The sequence below is a fragment of the Micromys minutus genome (genome assembly GCF_963924665.1).
Source record: "Micromys minutus genome assembly, chromosome: 6".
NCBI classification, from domain to species: Eukaryota; Metazoa; Chordata; class Mammalia; order Rodentia; family Muridae; genus Micromys; species Micromys minutus.
Window position 1 is genome coordinate 25,046,444 of NC_137975.1, and position 14,111 is coordinate 25,060,554.

At 49.2% G+C, this 14,111-nt stretch overlaps 1 protein-coding gene across 8 annotated transcripts in view; it reads left to right on the forward strand.

Annotated features, from left to right (window-relative positions):
• The first annotated feature begins 354 nt into the window (after window positions 1-354).
• The window catches only part of PLEKHA6 (pleckstrin homology domain containing A6), a 74,758-nt gene continuing 61,001 nt past the window's right edge, over window positions 355-14,111 (forward strand). For all 8 annotated transcript variants that reach the window (XM_080918450.1, XM_080918454.1, XM_080918452.1 and 5 more), the window contains exon 1: window positions 355-518. The gene's annotated coding sequence lies outside the window, so the exon portion shown is untranslated. The remainder of the gene's footprint in view (window positions 519-14,111) is intronic.

The window sequence follows — 14,111 nt, forward strand, 5'->3', positions numbered from 1 at the left end:
TGAGCTACTGGTGGGGATTGGGATTGAGAGAGTGGTAGACAGCTTCTGGCAGGACTCTTCTGTGTGCTTGCACAGTTTGCTGGGCTTGCTTTCAGGAGCTACTGCAGCTAGGGGGCTGTCTGCTACCAGGGAGCAATCCAGAAGTACCGGAAGGCAAGGCGGGCAGTAGGCGGCAGGCAGAGGATCTGGGGTGTGTTGGGTTATGTAGGACCCAGCCAACCTGCAGCTTCAGATAGCACATAGCACTTGTTCTCTTGGGTTTTCAGCCAGTGTTTTCTTCAGTTAGCACCGGAGCAGAGGGGGAGAGAGAGAGAGAGAGCTGGTGTGAGAGTCTTGCATGAAGGCCGGGGAAATTCTTCATTCCAGGCTCCTTCACTTTCTCATGGGAGCTGAAGCCGAGGCAGCTGTCACGGCTGCCACCACGGGCACTTTTCTTGGAACAGGAGTGTTGCTCCTTCTCTTCTCAGTCAGCGGGCGTTCTGCGTCTCTCGGCTGGGTTCTAACTCTCAGCACAAAAGGTAAAATTAGGGATCTTGGAGGTCTTAGCTCGGAAGGACTAGGGCTGCCTTTCAGGGAACACCAGAGAGAGGACTATGTGACAATAAAGGGGTGCTCATTCATAGCAAGGGTGCAAGTCTCCTTTGCCCCCTCTCCCTTTTGGGTGTCCCCCTTCTCTTCTAACAAATACGATCCCAGATCCCTTGTCCTTGGGGCTCCCATGGAGATATCTAATTTCTGGAACAAAATATGACTATCTATGTACATAGATCAGAGAGGGGCTTACAGAGGTGGGTCTGTACTGGAGTGTTCAGCGAACTCATGTCTTTGAGAGCTGTGGTGTGGAGGCCTTGATTCCCCTCTGGTGTAACTAACTAACCAGTGGCTTCTGGCACGATCTCCTTGTACAGTTACTTTGAACCAGCAGAAAGAGTCAGAGCTATGAGAGACACATGCCAGGAGCACTTTTCTTCTCAATGCGGGGCCGGAGGGAGGCCAATGCCTTAGGTGGGTGGGGCTGGCGTTGTGCCTGGATACAGATATTTGGATGGGAACATGATTAGTGACAGAGGGTGAGGCTGGCTGAATGCTGTTCTGGGTTTGCGTGTTATCAAGCTGCAAGAGGCAGCAAACTGCCTAATAGAGGCTGATGGGCAGGCGGCTTTGATTTGCTGCCAAGGCCCATTTGAGCAGTCGCCGGCCTTGTGGGCAGCACCCGCTGTGAGGCAGGATTTAGCAGAGATCTGGCTGGGGTGGTGGGTGGGCCGATATGAATGGGGCTCAGCAAGAACATGGAGGTGGGTTTTGAAAAGTAGGTTCGGGGGTGATGAGGTATGCATTGGAAGAGCTAGAGACAGACTTGGGATGGTTGGAAATGGGGAGCAGAGGGTGCTGGGGAACCCCAAACTTTGATGTTCTAAAGTTGCAACCACCCAGGAGTTCTCTGCTCCCTGGGGAGATGTAATCTGGAATAGAAAACCAGCGCTGCCTGCTGCCTTTGAGGAAATCGATGTGTGAATGTGGCAAAAACATTTTGAACACAGGAACTCAGTGCCATGAAACTGTGGTGGGGATAGGAGGGGGCAAGCAAACTGCTCCTCACCAACAGTGTAATTAGCAGTTTGCATGCTGTGGTTATTTATTTATTTATTTGTTTCAGAGATTTGTTTATTTATTTATTTATTTAATGTATACAAGTACACAGTAGTTGTCTTCAGACACACCAGAAGGCATTGGATTTCATTATGGGTGGCTGTGAGCTACCATGTGGTTGCTGGGAATTGAACTCAGGACCCCTGGAAGAGCGGTCAGTGCTCTAAACCACTGAGCCATCTCTCCGGCCCCGGTTAATTTTTAAATTATGGGACTTTAAAGAAAACATTTCTCACTTATGTCGCCAGCTTCTTCTAAATAGAATTCCCAGTGTTGACGGCTTAGTAGAAGCCTCCGTGCAGGGTTCCAGCCCACAGGCAGCAGTAACAACCATTGCTGGTATCAGTGTCCAGCCAGGTCCACAGCAGTGTTGTGTGGGACACGCACTCTCCGTCCTCCCACTCTTGGCACTGCACGGGGCTCCCCGTAATAAGGCAGGACACCTATTCCCCCGGTGCAGACAAGGAAGGAGCTGAAAGATGCTGCTCCCTGTGAGTCAGTGGGTAGAAGCGGTAAACTCATGATCCGGTTCCTAGTCCTCGTGCTGGTCCTGGCACTTGTCCCTCTGGTCACTCAGCTCAGCTCTGTGTTCTATATGTGCCTCCCTCTGCTTGTTCACCCCAAGCCCACCCCTCAGCCAAGTGCTCAGTAGGGGGAGAAGCCCCATTCTGTGGCCTCCACTGTGTCTTGCTGATGGGATGCTGACTGCCTTGTCCACAGCCGACTGCATATTTCAGGTATTATTTATCATCTCAGCCAAATTGTCTTTCTGTCCTCAACTTGATTTAAGCAGTAAAGAGGGCAATAAAATTAGGGTCCCGTAGAAGCATGGGGACCCAGGATGGAGAAGGAACCTCGGTGAACATTAATTTAAGAATCACCAAACTCTTTCTGGTGCTCTGTAGTTGGCATGATATCTTCCCAGAGTCCAAGATATCGAGCCTGTGACCCCCACCACCACATACCCATGGCCCGCATCAAGGGAGGTCAAAATCTCCAAAGTTTAGGATCTTTCTCTTAACTTCTAGGCTCAAGCTAGAAAAACAGACATGGAGAGGTCATCTGCTCTCTGCGTCCCAAGGTTTCAATATTGGTCTGAGACAGATGAGAATTGAGAAAAGTAAAGAGAATCTCTCTCTCTCTCTCTTTCTCTCCCTCCCTCCCTCCCTCCCTCCCTCCCTCCTTCCTTTCTTCCTTCCTTTCCCTCTCCTCCTCCTCCTCCTTTTGGAAAGCAAACTGTGTTTCGTGTGAAGGACTTCTCTTGTGATGAGAGACAAGTTAAACCATTCTGAAGTTCCAGTTTTCCGTCTTTCCTGGGTGGACAGTGAGAAGAGAAGGTTGTTGGGCTTTACAGCTTCCTTATTTGGCAAAAACAAAAAGTTGGCAGGCTTACATTTGGTTCCTCAGATTTCAATATTTGAAATTTTGCTGGCCCATGAAATTCAAAAATTTTGCCTCCAGGATTTTCTTTAAGCAGACCCTCTGCTAAGGCCTCTGTCAGGCAGCCTCCTGTAGGCTCAGCTCCTGAACCTTTTCCTGGAGCCCTCATGCCCTATGAACTCAGACTGAGTGTTGGCTTCTCTGTTCCTGGGATGAAGGAGGTTTCCTCTCCAAAATAAGGCCATTGGCCAAGGGTCAGCTCTTATTTCCTCTTCCATGTCTTGAATGACACCAAGGCTTTCCTTTCCAAGCTGCTGGGCTGGTGCTCACAGCTCCTGCCCACAGTTGTCTTCTGGAAATGATGACATCATCCGCCCTTGAAAACCACAAAGGGGGTTTGTGGATTATAGTTTGGGAGCAGTACAAGGTCTGTTTTGCACTTGGGGGTCTTGATACCCATTGTCAGTCATTTAGAAACATCTTTTTATGTGGTCAGGGAAAGGGCATTTACAATGTTCAATTTATAGTGCTGGAAGTCTCAGTGTCTCTTGAACTCTCAACTATAGACTGTAACTCTTCCAAATTGGAGACTCTCAGAGGCATTAGAACATCAGAATTGGGCTGGAGAGATGGCTCAGTGGTTAAGAGCACTGACTGCTCTTCCAGAGGTCCTGAGTTCAAATCCCAGCAACCACATGGTGGCTCACAACCATCTGTAATGGAATCTGACACCCTCTTCTGGTGTGTCTGAAGACAGCTACAGTGTACTCATATATAATAAATAAATAAATCTTAAAAAAATTTTTTTAAAAAGAACATCAGAATTATTCCTTTTCTGGGGATTTAGACCTGAGGTTCCAACAGAGATGTAGGATTTTCAGTTACCAGAACCTCAGGCTTGTGGTTTCTCTGAACATGTGTGTGGACTTGTAGGCGCAGAAGCATTGCAGGGAGATTAAATTAGAACCACCCTGGAAATTGAACTGGGTTCTCTTTTTTTGAGGTGCATTCTTTGGCCCTTCTTCAGAAGTGGGGGTATGTGGTAGACCACAAGCTGGGGCACAGAGAAATGTGTTGAGCTTGTCTGAGGTTGCAGAGGGCCAAGCCCAGGTGCCGGAGAGTTCTCACTCTGTAAGGTTTCTGGAACGGTGATATGGTAAAGCCTGAACCTGGAACTCCTGGCAGATACTATGGGCTGTTCAAACTCGATGGTGAGGGCCACAAAACAAAGACTGATCTAAGAACTGCACATAAATGATCTCAGCCACTTGAGAGTACACAGTAGAACAGGGTCCATCCATGGTTCACTGGAGTTAGGGGAAGGCCAGTGATGGTAACGTTCTTCTCCTAAGTCACCTCTGGTACTTCTACTGCTGGTGGCTTTCTTCAGAAAAGTCTTTGATACTAGCTGGGTGTGGTGGTACCTGCCTTTAATCCCAGCACTTGGAAGACAGGGAGATGGGGCTCTGTGAGTTGGACACAGTGAGCTTCAGCCCAGACAGATAGTGAGACCCTGACTCAAAACAAGAAACTAAACAAGACACCACAAAATAGAAATCCCTTATTGCTGAGGGCTCCCAGCTCCTCGATGGAGTTGAGCCCAGGGCCTTGCTCCTGTTCCACCATGGAGATCCAGTCCAAGATCTTTAAAAAAAAAGTTTGTGTGTGTGTGTGTGTGTGTGTGTGTGTGTGTGTGTGTGTGTGTGCGCGCGCGCACGCGCGCGCGCACGCACGGGTTCAAGTGCCTGCAGGGTCCAGAGAGCATTACAGGTAGTTGTAATTTATAACATGAATGCTGAGAACTCATCTCTGATTTCCAACAAGGGCAGTCAGTGCTCCTAACCATTCTCTCCAGCCCCCTCTGCCACCACATTAGTTTTTATTTTGAGATAGTTTTACGATGCTCCTCTTGCCTTCCTCCATAATGGCTAGGGTTGTAGGCACACAGTACCAAGCTTGACTGATAGAAACTTTCTCCTAGCTTTGAATAGGTCTAGAAGAGAGAGTCAGAGAGTCCAGCCAAATTCGTGGAGATAAGAGTTTCCTTAAAGATATTCAAGCTGGGAGGGCAGATAGGTGGTCCATTCAGCATGCCTTCTTTTGGATGCAAAGGTCAAGAAGGTCCTTCCGTAGTTTTCCAAGCTTTGCCATGGGATCCAAGGCTCCAGAGCTAGGGCAGCCTCTAATCTTCCATGATATCAGGCAACTCAGCCCTTCTGTCCTTGGAGACTTCTGGATTAGATTGCCACTGCCCCATTGTTAACCATGCACAGGGTAGTTCTCCAGGTGGTAGACAGTGGATCGTCCCCAGGAACTTCAGGAAGACCTCACTGTTCTATGGGATGGAGCTAATGCTACCAGAGTTAGAATTCAGGTCTTCTGGCCAGTGGTTGATGTCTATTGGGAGGTAGCAGGATGGAGCTATGTGTTGAGCAGATCCAGGACCAGATCTGGGAAGCTCATTGGGATGACCGGGCCTCTAAGAAGGTTGATCCCAGACTGCTCATCAGTAAGTCCCTACAATGACTGACTGGAGCCAAGAGACTTGAAGAGAGGAATTGCTCAACACCACTTACTGTTATTGACTAGAGCTAGCTTCCCATATAAAAATCTCCTGGGGCCATGAGATGGCATCAGAAGAAACGTGCCAAACCTGTTCCACTGGATGGTGGCGTGTTTGCTCCCCGTTCACCTTCGGAACATCCCATCTTCAGCACCTCCTAATGCTCAGAATCCTTTCCTCCCATTGGTCCAAGTTCTCATAAGCTCAGATTCCCCTTCTTTCAGTGTTTGCCATATTTGGGCCATTTATCCCCCTAGGGATGCCCATGGGGCACCAACAGTGCAGATAAGGCCATGAGAAGGTGGGGAAAGCACTGGCTACCCAATGAGGTGGGGAGTTGGGAGGCATGTTTGGAATCTTCAGGCATGTCTATACCTGAGGTTCAACCAAATAACAGCATCACATTGCCTGTGCCAGATCCGCTCAGGGTAGGCAAGCAGCAGGCTTTCATAAAGGGCTGGGCTTTGCCTCTTCTCCTCAACCTCATGCCAACTTGAATTACAGAGAGCCAGCTGCAGGTCCCAGGAACCCAGAGACCCTCTCCAGGTTGGTGATAAGGCAGATGGCTATCAACATCTTTAGCTTATATAACTCTGGTGATTGCCCTGAAACCTCTGTCTTGGGGAGAACAGACTAGAGAAGGGGTTTATCTAGCTCCCTGCTCCTTTTCAGGGAGGGCCTAAGGATTTTAGGGTGATAGGCATAGTACACATGCTATATACTATATACAAATCCAGCAGAGACTGGAGCAGCTTTTCAACCATTTTGTTTGTTCATTTGTTTGTTTGTTTTTTGAGACAAGGTTTCTCTATGTAGCCCAGGCTGTCCTGGAACTCACTCTATAGACCAGGTTAGCCTTGAACTCAGAGATCTACCCTCTTCTGCTTCGCTAGCGCTGGGATTAAGGCATGTGACATAACGCCTGTCCTCTGCAGTCATTTTAATGTATCTGTGGCAAGACTGATTTCAAGAGTCACAGAAGTGGGATAGAGGCTGTGAGGAGACTCAGGCCAGGTCAGGACATGTTTTGTTGCCAGATAGGTTCTAGTCTGGTTGTTGATTCCTGCCACCACATCAGGAGAAAGCCTTGTCTAGGTGTTCTGGGATTTTTGAAATGCGTTGAAGGCCCTGAGACTATGTAGTGTCTTATGTAATCTCTAGGTCAGAACTAAGCTTCCCATTTCACAGACAAGGAAGCGAGGGCTCAGACAGGCTTAGGACTCTTCAGACATTTGGTTGGTAAGCCTCTGAGCTGTGATGCCAGTCCAGGTCCATTTGTCATGGAGCCGGGCATTTTCCACTGCTGCATGAATCTTACCTCTCTAGGTATGAGCGGTAGATTGGTGAGGGAGGATCGGAGCAACCCTGGCTTGGCATCTTTCCCCACTGGGAAGGTACTTTCTGATAGGTATCATTTGTCAGCTTGTACACTGACTTCTGTGATCCCAGTAGGCGAAAAGCTCAGCAGAGAAGCTAAAGTTGAGCTCAGTTTGTGGCTTAGGAGAAGAATCCAGCTGGCTTTGTGGGGGCTGTGAGAGCCAGGAACAAGTGCAATCATGTGTAATGAGAGAAGAGCCATCCGCGGCAGAACCAGCTCTGCGGAGAGCTACTCCTGTGCCCTGTTTGGAGGAGTCTTGCATGGAGTTGGGCCGTCGGTAGAGGAGTTTGCGAGCATCGCTATTCCCAGATAAGCAGGAAAGGGATGTGCAGCTGGAAGCAGGGAGAATTCAATTAGAGGGTCTCACAGGTCTTCATTAGCAATGTGAAAAAAAACAGTCAAAGGAAGTGCTAATTCAATCTGGTGACGGATGACACAGCCGGATTTTAACTCATTGGAGAGATGGACATCGCTCTGCTGTTTGGACAATGGTGTGGGGGCACGGGCAATGCCATGACCTCACCCACCTTCTCAGTGCTTTCAGATGGCCACTCCTATCTTGAGATGGCTCTACGGCAGGCAAGAGTCGAACTCTGAATATCCAGGTCCCTGTGTTCATGGTATTTCTTTGTACAAAAGAGCCTGCTGTCTGTGAACTTTAAGCAGTTTAAAGCCCTAGATGATCTGCAGAAGGTATGGTCTGGGCTGTCTGTGTTCCTCACTGGGAAGATATTCAGCAGGAATGGTGGCAAGTTAGTTGCTATAGGAATAAGGAATAACTGCTCCAGCCAATTGCAGAATGGGAAGTGGGGTAAGGATCTGCTTCTAGGCACTATTGGATCATGGAGCTGGTAGCGGAAAACAGGACATTCTTAAAGACCATCTGTGCAAAAAGGGCCCTACGGTCTGGAAGAATCGTGAGTCTCTGATGTAGATTGTCCTGAAGCTGTTTGTATTTTAATGTTAATTCTGCTTCCCCAAGAAGAGCTGCCTAGTTGTGTACTTGGGACTTCATCAAAACCTTCCCATTTTAATTAGTAAAATAAAGGCAAGAGCTGGTGATTGGGCAGGGGAAGGGAGGTGGAGGGAGAGAGGATCAGAGGTCAGAGGACAGGGGAGAACTGAGAGGGAAGTTCCAAGATGGACCTCTGAAAGGATGAATTAGATCCAGGTGGGCTTTATTGGAGCTAAGTAATTATGAACATTTTTAAGGATTTCATATGTCTAATATCTCATATAGAAGGGCAGTTTGTATTCCTTGTCCATTTGATATAATCTTGTTGTGTAGAGAGTTTGTGGATTGAGAATTGAATATATGAATCTCTATGAAATCTATCGGGCCTTAGAGTTGTGTTTGTGTTGGGATTTGGGATAAAGAAATACTCTGAGATGGAGGCAGTAGGGCAGGCGGGGTAAAACCGCCAGGGAAGAGAGTCGTGTGGATGGAATGAGACCGTGGGGATGGCTTGAACCGAGCTACAGAGTCTGTGCGCTCGACTCCATACTAAAAATGGCGCTCTCAGAGCGAGACCTCGGGGCCAATAAAGAGATAAGCAATTCTTTTTTAAAAAATATTTACTGCAACACTCTGAGACAGCAGAGGACCCAGGATGCCAGGCTTGTCCTCTCCTCAGTAATGCTGTCCTCTGGCACTGTATCTCAAAGCTCTATCCTCTTACTGGCAATTGGTTTAGAGTCCTTTGGGTATCAGTACCTGCCACTCGCCTTAGGGACCACAGCTCACTGTCACAGCCATACCCACTTATCCTTTGGCCACGTTCTCTCGAGCATCCCTAATGCTTTTCTGTGCTTTAGAGTCAGCCCACCTGTTTTCTCTGCCCATTGCCATCTTTGCCCCCCACCTTTGCCTTCTCAGTTACTTCTACTCTGCCCTTGATCAGCCTTGTATGTAAAGTCTAGAGGGGGTGCTGGGTACTTTCCACTTTGCACCCCTATGCTAGCCTTGACTTCCAGACCCAAGTTAGTGAAACTGCTCAAAAGCAGCTTATGAGTTGAAGGTTTGATTGTAGAGGCTTAGAGTGTTTCTCAGATCTCTCTGTCAGAGAGAACAAACTAGAGTCAAGAGGCCGACTGTCTTAGAGCTGGTTGTTGTCCTTTGTGTGTGGCTCACTCCTGTCCCCTGGTGCAGGGAAGAACTTTAGACTTTTGGGCAGCCCATAGTAGGAGAAGGGGGAAGGGGAGTGTTCATCTCATGGACATGGAGTGGTGTCCCTCTTCTCTCAACTGTAGTCCTCACTCCCAGGAAGGAACTTGGGCAAGGTGAGATCAAGGGCCTACCCTGTGTCCCCAGTATGTTGGTGCCAGGTTTCGGGAGTATGGCTATCCCCATGGTGACTGTGGTGGCTTGGGCTCTACTCTGACAAAGATTTTACTTGGCGAGCTTTCATGCCTCTAAGCAATCTTGCATGAGAATTTGCTTTATGTTTATACACATGTAAGGGATATATTCAAATCACACTTCCTTTGTCCCTCTTCTTTTCCCCATCCCAATCTTGGTGATTTCCTTCTCCTTTCTCTTCACTACTAGCCCCCCTCTGTGTGTGTGTGTGTGTGTGTGTGTGTGTGTGTGTGTGTGTGTTTGTGTGTGTGTGTGTGAAAGAGAGAGAGAGAGATTCTATACATTTCATTGTGGTTGTTTACCTGAGTGTGGGTCCTTTGCCACTGTCTGTATACTGAAGAAAATATTCTCCCCCTACCATCAATGTTAACTATATGAAAATTCCACAACAGGGTGTTGATGGTCTTGGGCAGGTCAAGAGTGTATCAGCCTCTGTCCTGCCCAAAAGTCAGAATTTCACACGGCTCTCCCTCCCACCATCCCTCCAGCTCTTACACATTCTGCCCCTTCTGTGATAGCCCCGAAGAAGGTAATCTATGTGTCTCTCTACAGCCGGGCTGTCGATAGCTATTACTCTCAGTCCTTTGACCTTCTGAATCTCTGCAGGCATGGTTGACCACTGCAAAGAGAGGTTTCTCTGATCCAAGATGACAGGTTGCCACTTCACCTGCCTGGCCACAGGGCCCAGTAGACTCGTGACTGAAGTGACAGTGACTGAAGGAGCCCAAGCGTGGCTGTTCCCTGTGCCTGGAAAGGACCCAGAACCCGGACTGTTCTGTCTCTTCCTCTGCCCATGGGTAGAACTGTATCTTTTTAATAAAGGCCAGATTGAGGTGTTTCATCAGTCACCAGGGAATGAGCATGTCACAGCTTGGTAGTTGGGAAGCTCAGCACTTGCTGAATCCCATCTTTTGTAGTGACGACAGAACCCCCCATTGTGCCTCACTCCTCAGAGCCTGAGGACACAGTCATTCCGTTTGGCTTGGGTTGGAATCCATCTAGTTAGTGACTATGGAATTATTTCTTTATGTGACCGTGAGGATTTAGGCCTAGGAATTTGGGACCACATCTCACTGGCTGTAGCCCCTCCCCCCTCCCTCCATCTGAAGAAACAGCAGAGTAGACAAGAGGCCTTCATCTGCACAAGAAGAGGCAGAGAACACTGGGCTAGATTTCTCTCTCCCAACTACAGATGTCCTAAAACCACAGGCAACTGTGGACCATGAGAACGGTGTCGAGGTTCAGGCAAGTCGAGAGGAGGCTATGAAGTGAAGGAGGCCATCAGAAGGTCCCAAGCCAAGATACTACCTCTTCTCTCTCCTCTGTACTAATAGATTTTGGGAGGCTGATAGGCCAAACCTGCAAAGAATCACACAGAGACACTTTGATATCTAACGATACCCAAAGCGCAGTGAATCAGGGAGAGATGCTTTGTCTTTGTTTGTTTCGGGTGGACCTAGACCTTGGGAGCCTGAGAATGGTGAGGTCATCTTCTGCATGACTGGTGTGGTTGAAAGTACGTACGAGCCTATTTATTACCTTGATTAGCTTTATACTGCAGAACAAAATGGAAGCTGGAGAGGGATAAACTTGTTCTTAACTTCACCATTGGGCAACTGGTTCCCAACATCCCTCTTGCTCACACTGATGAGGGGGAGAAAGCTTTTCCTCTCTTAGCTGGTAGAGGGAAAAGCTCTGCCCTAGTGAGCCCTTCCTGGGCAGACCTCTGAGCTCAGCTAGAATGGGGGTTCATGGAAGGAAACTGAAGGAGATCGGTCTTTGTTCCGAGAGTTTTTGGTGTGTCGGTGGGGCAGGATAGGCGTACACACAACATATAATTTATATTTAGACAAGCCATGCTTTTCCAAAAGGATGTGCTTACAGGTCTTATGGTACATGCCAGACACGTGTGATTGCAGCAGGAGGCTTAGGGAAAGGTATGTTCAACAGTTCATGACACGGTCCATGGAAACTGTCTTCATCTCTACCCTGTCATGGAATTCTTTTACTTTCTCTTTTGGCTGGGAGGGAGGACTCTGGAGGCTTCTCTGTGGGTGGTAACAACCCTGTGCTTACCCACCCCATGTCCCAGGATAACACAGGAGAAGCTTCCAGGGCACAGAGCTTCCTTTGCCCACTGTTCCTCCTCTGGGTCCTGAGCCCCTCTCCTTGGTTCACCGTGTGGAGGAGGTAGGCCCACGAGGATCTGTGTCCTGTTGTAGGTGGGTGCTGCAGAGAGAGATACTCTTCCCTCTCATCTTGCCTGACCTTTCTGGAGCCAGTAAGTGTGCATGCAAGTGAAAGCGTGGGTGTGCGTGCAGACCAGGGCATGGTCTGGAGGGGCCCCGTGTGAGCTGGACTGCTTAAAACATATCTGCAGCCAGCCAGAGAGGAGGTCAAACTCTGGGCGCAGGGCTGGAATGTAAGGGGCCAGGCAGTGGGTGGAGCTGAGGTTTCACCCTTCCTGGCTGCTTAGGAGGCTTTGCGGTGCCCTTTGGGGAAGGTGGGGCTGCTCAAATCGAGTGTGTGGGGTGGGGAGGGACTCTACCCTGCAAGTTGCTGATGCCCCGAGAGGCCGCACAACCAGACAGAAAAGGGAGCCTGCAAAATCCAAGCCCTCCGCTGAGCGGTACAGAATTTAATCTAAGGTGTGGGCATTCTCAATGCTCTTTGCCACTGGAAATAAATCAGGTTAAGCAAAGCTTGATGTGAGAGGAAAAGGAAGTAGTGCTGAGCCAGGGGCAAGAAAAGTCAGTGAAACAGAAGCACGGAGTGAATGTCAGTGGTCAGAAAAAAACCGGGAGACGGGGTGGAGCTTAGCATGCAGCCCTCACGCCCAAAGCCTCGTCTAACATATAAATCTGTATTTGTAGTCTCCCAAATTCTTGGAGCGTCGGGTGTCATGAAACCCAACCTGCTCCTGCAGCCAACGTGTCTGGAAACACACAACACACGTGTCCACCCCCTTCCCTCCTTGCCCTCCCACGAGCCTCCGCTCACCCAGGAGCAGCTGTGTTTCATCAGCATCTTCACATGTGCATGCGTGTGGTTTGGGGCTTCTCGAGAGGCTGTTTATGGCTAAAGGATGGCCTGTTCCGGCTGTCACAGAAGGACCATCTGGGCTAAATCGACTGCTTCCTGACCTTTGCCCACCCTGAAGATGCTCCCCAGCTTTTGAATATTTACTTTCCTCCCCTTACCGTGCATTCTCTCCAGCTGAATCTGCATCTCTAAGATGGGGAGGGGCTCCAGGTGAGAAGTTAGCTGTCATAAATGATTCCCGGATGCACTTAACAGTGGCCTCCTCTGTCCTCTCATTCACTTTAAGGGCAATGGGACCCCTTCTCTCATGTCCGCTGTGTCCCAAGGGAGGAGGAACCTACCCGCCCTACAGCCAAGCAGTTGCAGCGAAAGCGCTGGAATGTGGAACTTTGTAGTCAACTCTTTCTGCGCAGGAGCTATTGCTAGGGTTGACCTGCTTTTCAATGCCCAAGTAAGATAGGACACCCGGGAAGTGTCCACCTCCACATACTAAGGCTGTTGGGACAGGCATCTCACCGGAGACCTTCTGGCACTGCCTACCCTGGCTGCTAGGACAGGAAGATCTAGCTTTGGTGATTATTTGGTCGGAGGAGGGGGGTCTCTGGGTACTCTTCCTCCCTTCTTCCCACCCTTTCTTTCTTGAGACAAGGTATTACCGGTTGGTCGTGAACGTTCCATGTAGTCCAGGCAGGTCCTGAAGACAGGGCACTCTTCCTCTTACCCTACTGAATGGTAGGAGTGAAGTTACATCCTCTCTGGGTGTTCCCCTGATGGATGGCTTCTTTTGAAACAAGTCTCTCTCTCTCTCTCTCTCTCTCTCTCTCTCTCTCTCTCTCTCTCTCCCTCCCTCTCTCTCTCCCTCTCTCTCTCTCTCTAGGTTGGCCTAGGACTCAAAGAGATCAGCCTGTCTCTGCCCCCCTAAGTGCTTGCTACCACTCCCCTCCTTTGGACCAATTGTTAAGCATCTATCCCTCTGTGACAAAGTACCGAACCAAGAGCTTTTGTAGTGAGAACTGGTCTTCATCTATGAGGGATGAACAAAGAGTGCAGGTTGACACAGGCCGACAGTAACAGCCACTGGCATCCACCAAACGCTTATGAAATGCTGGGGTTCATCTCCCATTCTCCGCTCGTGTAATCTCCTCTAATCCTGTAGCAAACCTGTGAGTAAAATCCTGGTATTTTCTCCTTTGTACAGCTGAGGGAAGGAAGAGAGGTGCAGTTGCTCTCTCAGAATTCTGTAGGCAGTAATTGGAGGAGCTAGGAACAGGAGTGAGGCCTATTCCAGAGTCCTAAACCTCAAGACTAATGCCAGTTCAATGCAGTGCAAACAAACAGAAGAGTCAGCTTGCAGATGGAGCGTACGGAGGGAATTTCATGCTGCATAACTGACACCAGGCTGGCTCGAGTTCCATCCTGGGCCTCCTCCAGCTTGCTCACCTCCTTAGCAGAGCCCAGGTGGATCACCAGACCTGGCTCCTTCTTGGGGAGCAGTTCAGAGGTATCTGGGTCTGGGGGTGAAGGCAGATAGGTGATTTGCTGATGCTGTGGCCCAGGATGGTGCCTTAATTTCCTTTTTCATCTGTGCCAACTGTCAGGCTTTCCTGGGGGAAAGGAGAAAGATTCAGGGGGGTCCCAGGTTAATTCTTGTTTCAGGAAGCAAATGTCCCAGCCACAATCCTTTGTCCTGTTGCTCTTTTGTTGCCTCTACAGTGTGGGCTGGAGAGGGAGGGTGGTTT